This window comes from Camelus ferus, chromosome 19 (assembly GCF_009834535.1).
Source record: "Camelus ferus isolate YT-003-E chromosome 19, BCGSAC_Cfer_1.0, whole genome shotgun sequence".
Classification (NCBI taxonomy): domain Eukaryota; kingdom Metazoa; phylum Chordata; class Mammalia; order Artiodactyla; family Camelidae; genus Camelus; species Camelus ferus.
This window is the reverse complement of record NC_045714.1, coordinates 40,694,822-40,706,288: the sequence shown is the minus strand read 5'-3', so window position 1 is coordinate 40,706,288 and position 11,467 is coordinate 40,694,822. Positions and strand designations below refer to the sequence as shown.

At 50.7% G+C, this 11,467-nt stretch overlaps 1 protein-coding gene across 1 annotated transcript in view; it reads right to left on the bottom strand.

The window, feature by feature from the left end:
- PPP1R16B (protein phosphatase 1 regulatory subunit 16B) overlaps positions 1-11,467 on the bottom strand; it is a 93,783-nt gene that overhangs the window by 35,677 nt on the left and 46,639 nt on the right. The window lies entirely within an intron of this gene.

The following is an 11,467-nucleotide window of genomic DNA, read 5'->3' as shown; positions in this document are numbered from 1 at the left end:
TTGTTTGCTGGTGTTTGGTCTGTCATTTCTGATGCAGACTATCTCCCCTGTCGCAGCAGAACAGAGATGTCTGTTTTCTAATAGGGTATATACCGCCTGCCACCCAGGCCCACCAGCCCCGGGGAGGCAGGGGGCCCTGTCCTGTGTACTCGCCCTTCCTGCTGCACCATCTCCTGTGACGTCGAGATACCCACCTCCTTCCTGCTCAGGAGCAGAAAGCAGGGCAGCCGGGTGGGCAGTGGGAAAACAGGGGCACTTCTGTGGCAGGAAATGGAAAAATCCACTCTCTCCTGGTTGGGCTGGGAGGAGAGCAAGTCTGCAGGTTTTCCAGAGCTTCTGGAACCCACTGTTCTTAGCAAGGTCTGGCTGGGGAAGGACCAGGGCAAGGGATCACTAAGTATGGGACTTAATTTGCTGGGAATGTCCTCCTCCTGGGACCTGGGGATCACTTGCTGATGCTCCCAGCAACAGACGAAAATGGACTAGCCTCAACCCTCCTGTCCCCAGGACTCAGCCAGATGCGGGAACAGAGAGCAGATACGTCAGCATTTAATGAGCTGGTGATAATAGGGTCTCACATGTATTGAGCACTTACTGCATGCCTAGCACTGTGCAGGAATAACTCACTGAAGCCCTACCACTGCCCCAGGCAGTTCGGAGGCAGCCTCTCTGATCGATGTTATTTGACAAACGGGGATATTGAGGCACAGAGAGTTTAATGAACTTGCTTCAAGCCACTCACCTGGTAAAAGACTCCAGTAGCCCCACACTTGAACTCCATTCTTGCTCTGCAGTGATGGTTTCAACCTGTGTCTTAAAGCTACACCTGACCCCGGGTCTCAAGAGCTGGGAGTGTGCAGCGCAGAGCATCCCTGTTTCCTGTTCTGCCAACACACCCAGCATCACGCTCTGAGCCAGAGGGATTAAAGGACTAGTCTGTCCTTTGCTATAATCACTTCCACCCTGGAGAGAGGCCACCACTGAGGGACAGGAAATCTACCTAAGCACTGCATCCGGCCTGGAAACACAGGTGGAGTGGCTAAGAGAATTCAGACCCCATTTCCCAGTGACCTGACCTCAGGCATGTCATCGCCTCTGTCTGAGCCTCAGTTTTCCTCATCTGTAAATGAGGAGTTATAACCTCATAAGGTTATCTGAGAGGTAGATTATAGAGTATTGATATTTATAGTAATGGTAAAAATAATAATGATTATTATTAGTTAGTTGGCTCTCCCCCTCTCAGCAGGCATGCCACAGGACTGCAGAGCCCAGTCTTCAAGCTCCAAGACACCAAGTGGTGGCTCCGGTTGGTGGGGGACATCTCTGGAGACCTTGTGGGCTGACGGCGACACAGAGCTAAATGACAGCCTGGGCACAGCAGCCAGTCTCCAAGATGCACCCCTTCCTCCTAAGAGCCGCACTCTTGTGCAGCTGCCTCCCACACTGAACAGGACTGACTGACGGGTGTCACCATAGGGCGGCGTGTGCCCTCGGAGTCTGGGTCATAAAGGGCAGCGCAGGTTCCCTCTTGCTCCTCGGACCACTCAGTATGGAGGAAGCAGCTGCCATGTTGTGATGACTCTTAAGCAGCTGGTGGAAAGACTTCACAGTGAGGAACTGAGGCTTCCTGCCCCCAGCCATGTCAGAGCCGTCATGGAGTCAGCCTGGAGCCCAGTCAAGCCCTCGGACGATGGGAGCCCCAGTGACACCTGGACCACAACCTCACGAGAGATCTCGAGCCGGAACCACTCAGATCCCAGCCCAGGCCTCCTAGATGCCCTAGAACCTGACCTCCCCCTGCCCGGACAGTCAGTTAAATTTCTGTTAACCGGGGAAATTCTTCACTAAACCCCACAGCTGACTAAGGGTTTCTGTTTCCGCCTGGTGACGTGCCAGGTGAAAATATGGCAGTCATCACCTGGGTCTCTTTCTTGTTCCAAGGGCACAAGCCCGTCTTCCTGATGGCGTGAGGATGCGACAGGGTCTCGAAGCACCCTCCTGAGCTGGGGGAACCACGGACCTGGCTGGGGAGAGGCAGGGGAGGAGACAGCGGCCACATACAGTTTGCCGAATCACAGACCTGAATGTGCTTCCCTCCTGCTCAAGGACTTCTCATGGCTCCCCACTGCCTCCACACTGTCGGGAGCCAGTCCAGTGGTCCTCACTGGTGCTGCAGCAGCACCTGGGAATTTGCTAGAAGCATAAATCCAGTGGCTCTACCTCAGACCTACTGAATCAGGAGCTCTCAGGGAAAGCCTGGCAATCAATCGGTGGCTTAGCACATCTTCCCGGCGATCCCGACGCCCCAACTCCTCCATCCCCGTTCCTTCCCGTGTCTCCTGTGCTCTAGAAATACTCAACTTCTTCCCGCACTTCCCCCCTCCACAAATATTCACGGGGCACCAAGGCTGTGCTGGGCGTGAGCATGCAGCAGTGAACAAGGCAAACACCAGCCCTGCTCTCCTCAAGCCTGCAATCTGCCCAGCACTCGGTCTGAAACAGTCTTCCCTTCTTCCCACCAGCCAAATCCCTGTCCAGCCCTCACACCTCACAGGGGACATTCAACAATCCTGAGATGAATAGTCCATGAGCTGATGGGTACATGACCCAATGCACCGCCTCCTTGACCCTGAATTCAGTGCCCTCAGCAGCCAGTGCGCACCTCAGCCAGCGCCTGTCACCCCCTTCACGGTGGCCTGTGGGGTGCCACCAGCCACGTGGGGCTGTGGGAGCACTTGAGATGTACACAACCCCAATGGAAATACTTGCACTGTCAGTGGAAAACGCACACTGGACTTGGAAGGTTTAGTATCCAAAATAGACAGGGAAGAGGTCTCAAAAAATGTGTCCTGCTTATATGTTGAAAGCATAGATTGAGTTAAAGAAGATATATTATTCCAAATTAATTTCACCTGTTTCTTTGCTACTTGACGACCATACTGGAACATTTAACATTAAGTATGTGATATGAAAAAGAATACATATGTGTGCATAACTGAATCACTCTGCTCTACCCTAGAGACTAACACAATGTTGTAAATCAACTATACTTCAATAAAACATTTTTTAAGTAAATAAATAAATAAAATGTTCTAGGTGAACCTAAAAAAAAAAAATAAAGTATGTGGCTTACATATTTTTTTCTATTGACCAGCACTGAGCTGGACTGTAAACATTTAGTCCCTGGGCTGTGGGCTCTGTGAGGGCATTTCTGTTCATCTCACCAACATCCCTCCCTCCCTCCCCTCTCTCTCCTCTCTTCTGCTTCCCACAAACACTCACCGGACGCCCGCTCTTGAACTCCCACCATGAGACTTGGCACAAAGTAGGTGCCAACAGTTTGCTGAATGAATAAACCAGCGCTCCGGATGCAGACTGACCTGCAGGTGACCCTGAGGGAGTTTCTCTCCTATTTAATTCCCATACCTGCTTGTTTGGGTGTAGTTTTCCCATTTTACTTCAAAAGGAGCCAAATTCCAAAGATGTCCTTACATAACTTGGGGATGGGGTCAGCTTTCCTCTCCCATCCAGGGCTCAGGTGCCCTCATGTCCCTGGGGCCAGGACTCTATGTGCAGTACACTTTGTTCTCGAAGCTCCAGGAGGCTGGCCAGGGCGTGGATCTGGGCTTGAAACTTTAGAGCCAAGCTCTCTAGTGAGCAGAGGGCACAGGAGAGGAGTCCTGCACTGCATCCTGCCCACCCACCACTGGCCCACGAGGGCCTGGGAGAATGAAGGTGCACAGGGCTCAGTGAGACACAGGCTTCCAAGCCTGCTTTGGGCCCAGGGCAAGAGTCACTATGGGTATTACAGGTCCCAGAATCTCAGACTCAGCTGCCCCTGACCGCACCCCTCCCCACCTCCCACCTCCCAGCCCTCTAGTTTGAGAGGCTGCAAGACACTGGGTTGAGCCACAATATCTCAGGAGGAGCTGGGAAGGCAGCAAGAAGGCTGGCACGGGGCGTGGCCTTTCATGTCCCAGGACCCTGCAGCTAACACGAGGTTGTGGCCCCTGCATCATGGCCAGCAGTAACCTCCTTCTTGCCTTATCACTGGTTTCACCCCCTTCCCAACTTATCACTAAACCACAGGAGGCTTTCCCTGCCCCAGGGCCTTTGCTTATGCTGTTATGTCTGCCTAGAATGCACTCCTCTAGCTCAACCTCTATCTTTCCACATGGCTGGCTCCTTCTCATCCTTCAGGTCTCCTCAAGGTCACCTCCTTGGAGAGAACTTCCCTGACTGACCTCCCTAAATATGTCACAGTCCTTTTGTTCTCTACTGAAGCACCCCTACCTGTTCCTTCATAGCAGGGAATTTCAAGGTAAGGGAGTGAATGGCCACCTTTGCCTTAAAGAATCTTATCTTCCCCTTTAATAATCTCCATGGATCATGACAGTTTTACAGGAACTTCAAGCGCACGTTTCAAATACCCTCACGTATAGGCTGAGAGAAAAAAGCCTCAGACACATGAGTCCATGCTGTGATTCCATTTGCATGATGTTCTAGAACAAAGGAAACTAACTATATACTTCACCCAGGCAGTGACTGACAACAAACAGCAGGCAGCAGTAAGTGCTCAGGAGGACGTGTGGGAATTGGAACCCTCACCCTTTGCTGGTAGGAACTTAAAATGACGCAGCTGCTGCGGAAAACAGTTTGGCGGTGCCCCCAAAAGTTAAATACAGAATCACCGTATGATCGAGCAATTCCACCCATCGGTCTAGACCCCAAATAATTAGAGACAGGAATTCAAACAAACATAAGGACACTCATGTTCTTAGCAGCACTATTCACAATAGCCCCCCCCAAAAAAAGAGCAAAACGGTACAAACAACCCAAGTGGGTACGAACATTCGGTCATAAAATGTTGTGCTCTAATGTGCGTGAGCCTTGAAAACATGACGCTAAGTGAAAGAACCGAGACTTGAAAAGTTACATATGGTGTGACACCATTTATGTGGAATTTCCAGAACAGGAGAGCCTGTAGAGACAGAAAGCGGATTGGTGGTTGCCAGGAGCTGGGAGGAGGACAGAGTGAGTGGTGACTGCTTCATGGGTACTGAGTTTCCTTTTGAGGGGATGAAAAAGTTTTGGAATCAGATAGAGGTGGTGGTTGTGCAACACTGTAAATGGACTAAATGCCACTGAAGTGTTCACCTTCAGATGGTTCACTTTATGCTACATGGATTTCACCTCACAAAATCCAAAACCAAAACCAACAATACAATTAATCTGTTTTGGTTAAGATAAAAAAAAAGTCAGAGTAATACTTGCCTGGGAGGAGGCAGAAAACTCGCTGGGAAGGGGCAGGAGGGGACTTGCTGGAGTGATGGTCAAGTTCTAGACCAGCACTGTCCAGTAGAAATATCATAGGTGGGTCACATATGTCATTTAACATTTTCTTGTAGCAACATTAAAATGGAAACAGGTGAAATTTTAATAATATATTTTCTTTAACACACTGTCTCCAAGATGTTATTTTAACATATCATCAACATTTTAAAATTCTGCACCTTGACTGTGTGTGTAGTGGTCTCCCAAGCCTACATTTGTGATTTAAAAAGATTGCAGAGAGCTAAACACGCACACTCACACACACACACACACAAATGAAGGCATGAAAACTGGCAAATTATTATCCAAACATAAACAGGGTTGAGAATTGTATCAATGTCAATTTCCTGCTTGCGATATTATATTACAGTTTTGTAAGATGTGGTTACCTTTGGGGTAAACTGGGTGAAGGGTAGAAGGGATCTCTTATCATTTTTTCAGTCTGCAAGTGAATTTTAAATTATCTCAAAGTAACAAGGCATGGGCTTCAGCTCCTGGGTCGCACGAGGCTTGGACTCCCCAGATAATGGGCAGAAGTGCTGTGGGCGTGCGGCGGCTCATGTGCGCTCGCCAGATGTATACACAGGCTGAGCCAAACCAGACCCAGCCCTTGGGGGTGACAGGGATACACAGTACCAAGATAACCACTCAAAAGGATGGAACCAGGGCAAGGGTGCACAGCAGGGACCGGGCACAGTCGGGCTCAGTACGGCTCAGCACCACAAGACGGCAACTTTAGGACTAAGCCACCCAATATAATCCAAGAATGATAACAGCTGAGAGCCAACACGTACTGCAGTCTTCCTCTGCGCTGGACATGTGCCAAAGCAAAGGCTTCATTTAGTCCTGAACAAATCTTTTAAGTAGGTATTATTATTTCCACTTAACCAAAAGAAAACCTGAGGCACCGAAGGCCAAGTGATTTGCCCAAGGTCACCAAGTAAGTAACAGAACCAGGACCTGAGCCGGGACCGTCTCGCTCCAGGGCCCCGGGTCTAACCCCTGCACTTTGGTGACTCCAAGGCTGGACCACACAGGAAGCTGCTCCTCTGTGCCTGGTGGATCTTTAACCATCCCCGCTCCCTGGAACCACTTCCCCGTCACCCCCATCAGCAGCAGGTTGCATGTTTGGATATTAATGCCCTGACGAGGACAGAGGAACCATGACCACAGTGCTCTTTGACCATCAGCCTTAGGGTGGGCTGCAGCCTGTGTGTGTGTGTGTGTGTGTGTGTGTGTGTGTGTGCCCCCATCCAGTTTTGCCCTCTCCTCAAATCCCTTTTAAATACAGCAGTTTCTTCATCACCTGATGGACAGATGAACAAAATACGGCATAGCCATTCAATGGATTATTATCCAAACATAAACAGGAATGAGGTATTGATACTTGTTATAACATGGATGAACCTTGAAAAGATTACACTGTGTAAATGAAACCAGACACAAAAGCTCACACATTGTATGATTCCATTTATACAAAATATCCAGAATAGGCAAATCCACAGAGACAGAACGCAGACTGGTGTTTGCCAGGGACTGGGGGGAGGGGACCTAGGGAGTGACGGCTGATGGGTACTGGGTTTCTTTACGAATGATGAAAATGTTCTGGAACTAGGTAGAGGTGATGGTTGCCCAACATTGTGAATACACTAAATGCCACTGACTTGTACACTTTGAAATGATTAATTTTCTGTTATATGAATTTTACTTCAAGATAAAAAGAAAAATGGTCGTTTCCAGACTGTGGGATGCTGTCACTTGGCAGCTTGTGCCCCACCCACTGCCTGACATAACCAGGCAGAGCTGGGCTCAGGTCAGGGAGGCCCACCCTCCATGCCAGGCTGCCCCCCTGTATGCCCAGCGATGCCCTCCCTGTGGAGGGAAAAATGAGCCTTGTCCCACACAGACATCCGCAGAGTGAGGGATCCTTTGTGCCAGGGTCCAAGAAGCTAACCGTAAGAGTTGGTGAGCCAACTGTCCTACTTGTGGGACACTTACTAAGCACAAGGTGCTTGGTATGTCATTTAATCCTCACCGGAACCCCAAGATTCGTGCTCCTGTTACTCTATTTTACAGATGACGGAAAGAGGTTCCGAGGAATCAAGTTCGCTGCTGAAGTTCACCTAGCAAGTAAACGGCAGAACCCATGGGCGCTTCGCATGGTGCACGTACTCGGCCGACAGAGGACTGCACTCCCAGGATTTGGGACCTCCTCTGATCTGCTGAGTGATCATCCTCCTTCCAGTCGGGGAGCAGGAATCCAGCCTCATGAGCTTCTGAAACACAGGTGATGAGTGCTGCTCTCAAAATAGAGACAGGCTCTGCAGGGGTAGATTGGCTTTGCACTAGAAGCCAGGAGTCCCAGAGGGAAGAATACAGTTGTTGTCTTCTAGCTGTGTGTCCTCTGGACAAGTGACACCCTCTCTGAGCCTCAGTCTCCTCATCTGTGAAGCTGAAGGACTTTGGTATCCAGGTGATGCTACAAAGGATGCAGCGCCATGCAGGGCGTAGAGATGGGGCACAGTTGGAAGTTAGGAGCCTGTGTCCCCACTCCCAGTGGAGGCAGGGCACCTGCTGAAGGGCTCAAGGAGGCAGAGTATGTTGGGGCGAAGCTCCTACTTCTTCCTCGGGGCCCCTCACATCCCAGGCCCCACAGCCGTCTCACGCTTGCCAGGTTCGAGCTGGTGTTTCCCTGGGGTCGGACAAGGGTAGGATTTGTCTCAACCTCCAAATTGGAAACACAGGCCATTCTGAATTCCGGCCTCGCTAAAGGGACAGAGCCTGAGGGACTGAGTGCCTCGCGGGACTGGGGCTGAGGCCACCGGCATGATTTCAGGCCAACCCCGCCCATTAGATGGTGTTTTCCCAGCCAGAAGGAGGCCAGGCTAATTAAGTGGAATGCGCCAGTCTGTAAATCGATTTCTGCGTGCCAGGAGCTCCCAAACTGGGTCAGAGACTGTTAGTCCCTCAGAGTCACCCAGAAACACCCACTTCTTATCTGCATCTTAGAACCTGGCTCTCTATGGATACAGTCAGGCCCCAAACCCTTCCCACCCTGGTACCTAGGTTCTGGCCACTGACCAAGGTCTGCCTCTCCAACTGCCCTGCCCTCCCCAGTGGTCAGTGCATTCCTCTCCGGAAAGGCTGGTCCCCCAGCCACCTCACAATGTTGGGCTCAGAGGTTCAGGGTGAGTGGGGGCAGGGGTAAGGTGGGGAGGGCATGGCCACGTAACATGGATGGTTCAGGGTCAAGGCTTCTCAGGGCTGTGAGCCCAGCTCGTGGGCAGGGCCCAGCAGAACCTGCTGAGCTCACCACTGAGAAGAGAAAGAATCAGTTCAAAACAAAGTCCAAAAGTGGCATCTTGGGAGCTAAAAATTACCACCTGGCAGGCTCAGGCTGAGGGGCAGAGCTCAGACAAGGCCTTCAACAGAAGTCATCAGCCACGGCCCAGGTCTATGCCAGGGGTACCCTAATAGTAACGTAAGATCCTGTTTATTGGTGCTTGCTGTGTGCCAGGAAGTGTGCCCACACACATGACCTACATTTCCTTCTTTAAACCTCATAGCTTCCTGTTAGCACCCATTTTATAGATGGTGAAACTGAGGCTTAGAGAGATGGAGTGACTTGCCCAGGGCCACGGCAGGGTCAGTGCTGGATGCCAGGCCTGGCTGACTCACACATTCTCGCCCTCCACCAATCACTGCCCTGCCTCTGGGATCATGGGAAAGTCTCACAGCACACCCTCAGTGGCCGACCAGGCTGCCGGGGCTTCACTGAGCCTTGGAGTCTGATGTGACTCTGATGTGAGTCAGCTCTCTGGGGTCACACTGCAGGAGCCTGTGGTTCTACCCTGAGGCTCAGGGCCTTGACCCGTGGGGATTGCAATGGGGCAAACCTCCTGGGTGTGTCCCCAGGAGGCAGTGACAAGGAGTCTGGTTCCCAGGGGGCTGGGAGGGCCTCCTGTCAAAGGAACCTGGCTGAGCTGGAACTTTCAGTGGAGGGTAACCATCGATCCTGGGGCAGTGGTCACTGACCTGGCAGAGGGGTTGCAAGCTGAGGGTGCAGACCGGCTCTCTGTGGCCAACTGGGGAGACTTTGCAAGGCTGTGGGTGGGCGTGGTGAGAAGAAAGTGAGAGCTGACAGAGGAGGCTGGAGAGTGGGAAAGGGCAGCCTGAGACGAATAACAGTGCCCCGGTTAGGTGCTGCCATGTTAGCACCCTCTCCTGCCTCCCCACGAAACTCTCAGTACAATCCCCACGGCTTCCCACTGAAAAAGCATGCCAGCAACAACACCGAGTGAGAGCTGACAGCCCCGGCACTGCTCCTGGGCTACAGCCCACCCAGGTCCTGGAAGGTCCCTTGAGAGGTCTTTCCAGGCTGAGGAGGGCCTGTGAACCCCTCTGTCACGCAGTCTGACCTCTGATGGTGGCAAAAGTGGGGCAGTTTAGTGTGACAATTGGGCAGAAATCAGAATGCCTGAGTTCAGTCCCCAGATCTGCCACTAACTAGCTGTGTGACTTTGAGCAAGTTACTTTCCCTCTCTGTGCTTCTGTTTCCACAACTGCGGAAACAAGGTAAGAACAGTACCTCTCATAGATCGTGATGAGGATTCAGTGGGTTAATAATTATGAGGCATTTTAGGTGCCTGGCACATAGCAAGTGCTGGTAAGTTTCTTTTTTTTTAACTCCAACTTTTCATAGCATTAAATAGCTTTCTTGAGGTACAATTCACATACCATACAATCCACTTATTTAAAGCACACAATTCAATGAGTTTTTTGCCCCTGGATCTACAGAGTTGAACAACCATCACCACAATCAATCTTAGAACATTTTATCACCCCAGAACGAAACCCCACACCCATTTAGAAGCCACTCCCCACTGCCACCCCAAGCCCTAGGCAACCACTAATCTACTTTCTGTCACTATAGATTTATCTATTCTGGACACTTCCTACAAGGAGAATCATACAATATGTGACCTTTTGTGTCTGGCTTCTTTCACTCAGTATGTTTTCAAGATTCATCTGCATCACAGCCTGTATCATATCTTTTTTTGGCAGAACAGTCCACTGTAGGCATATGCCACACTTTGTTTATCCCTTCATCGGTTGATGGACATTTGGCTTGTTTTCACTTTAGGGCTATTATAAATAACGTGGCTATGAACATTCATGCACAAGTATTTGTGTGGACATATGTTTTCATTTCTCTTGGGTAAATACCTAAGAGCGGAATTGCTGTTTCTTTATGGAAGCTTTTGTTAAATAAAGCATCCTCATCTCATCTGGTACCACCCAGCAGAAAAGAAGGGACTTCTCCTTTCTTGAGCACTTACTATGTGTCAATTAGCGTTCGAGGTAACACTTAACATACACAGCTTGATTTACTTCTCACAGTTTCATTGAGGTGGTTGTTGTTGTTACAGCCACTGTTTAGATGCAAAACTGAGGGTAGACAGGAAAGGCGACTTGCCCACAGTCACACAGAGTGTGTAGAGGAGACAACACAAACCTGGAAAGCATCTGATTCTTACCATCATCTATGCTAGAGTCAAAGAGGGCACAGGGTCGGGGCTGGGACTAGGGGGAGACAGGAGTGGAAGTGTGGGAAGCCCACATCCTCACCCTCGCCTGGTGCAGTGGAGCCCACGGTCGGACCTTTGGGCTGAGGCAGAATGAAACCGGCAAGGTCATGCTCTACAGACCAGAGGGGGAAGTAAGATGTACATCATTTCTCTGTGGTCAGACCACAGTTGTCTCAGGACCAGGAGGTCAGGGAACTTCTCCATTTCCACACCTTTTGTAGTCTGTCCTATGGCTGGTAAGGACGAGAGGACACTCGCATCCAGGGAGACCCCCTCGGTGGCGTGCCTTCCAGGGGTCACTGTGGTTAGGAGGCTCAAGTCCTCAGCCAGGAGAATCCAGAAACACTCTCCTTTATGACCCAGGGCCACGGCAGTCTCTAAGCCCCAAGGGACCAATGAGAGCCTAGACACCCCTCTGGGTAACATCGGGGATTTGGTCAAGTTCATTGTCCTCTCCGTGGTTTTGCGGACCTGAATCATATCCCCCTCCTCAAATCTCATGACCCAAAGAGGGTGTCAGCCACCAGGCCCATTCATTTGCCCAA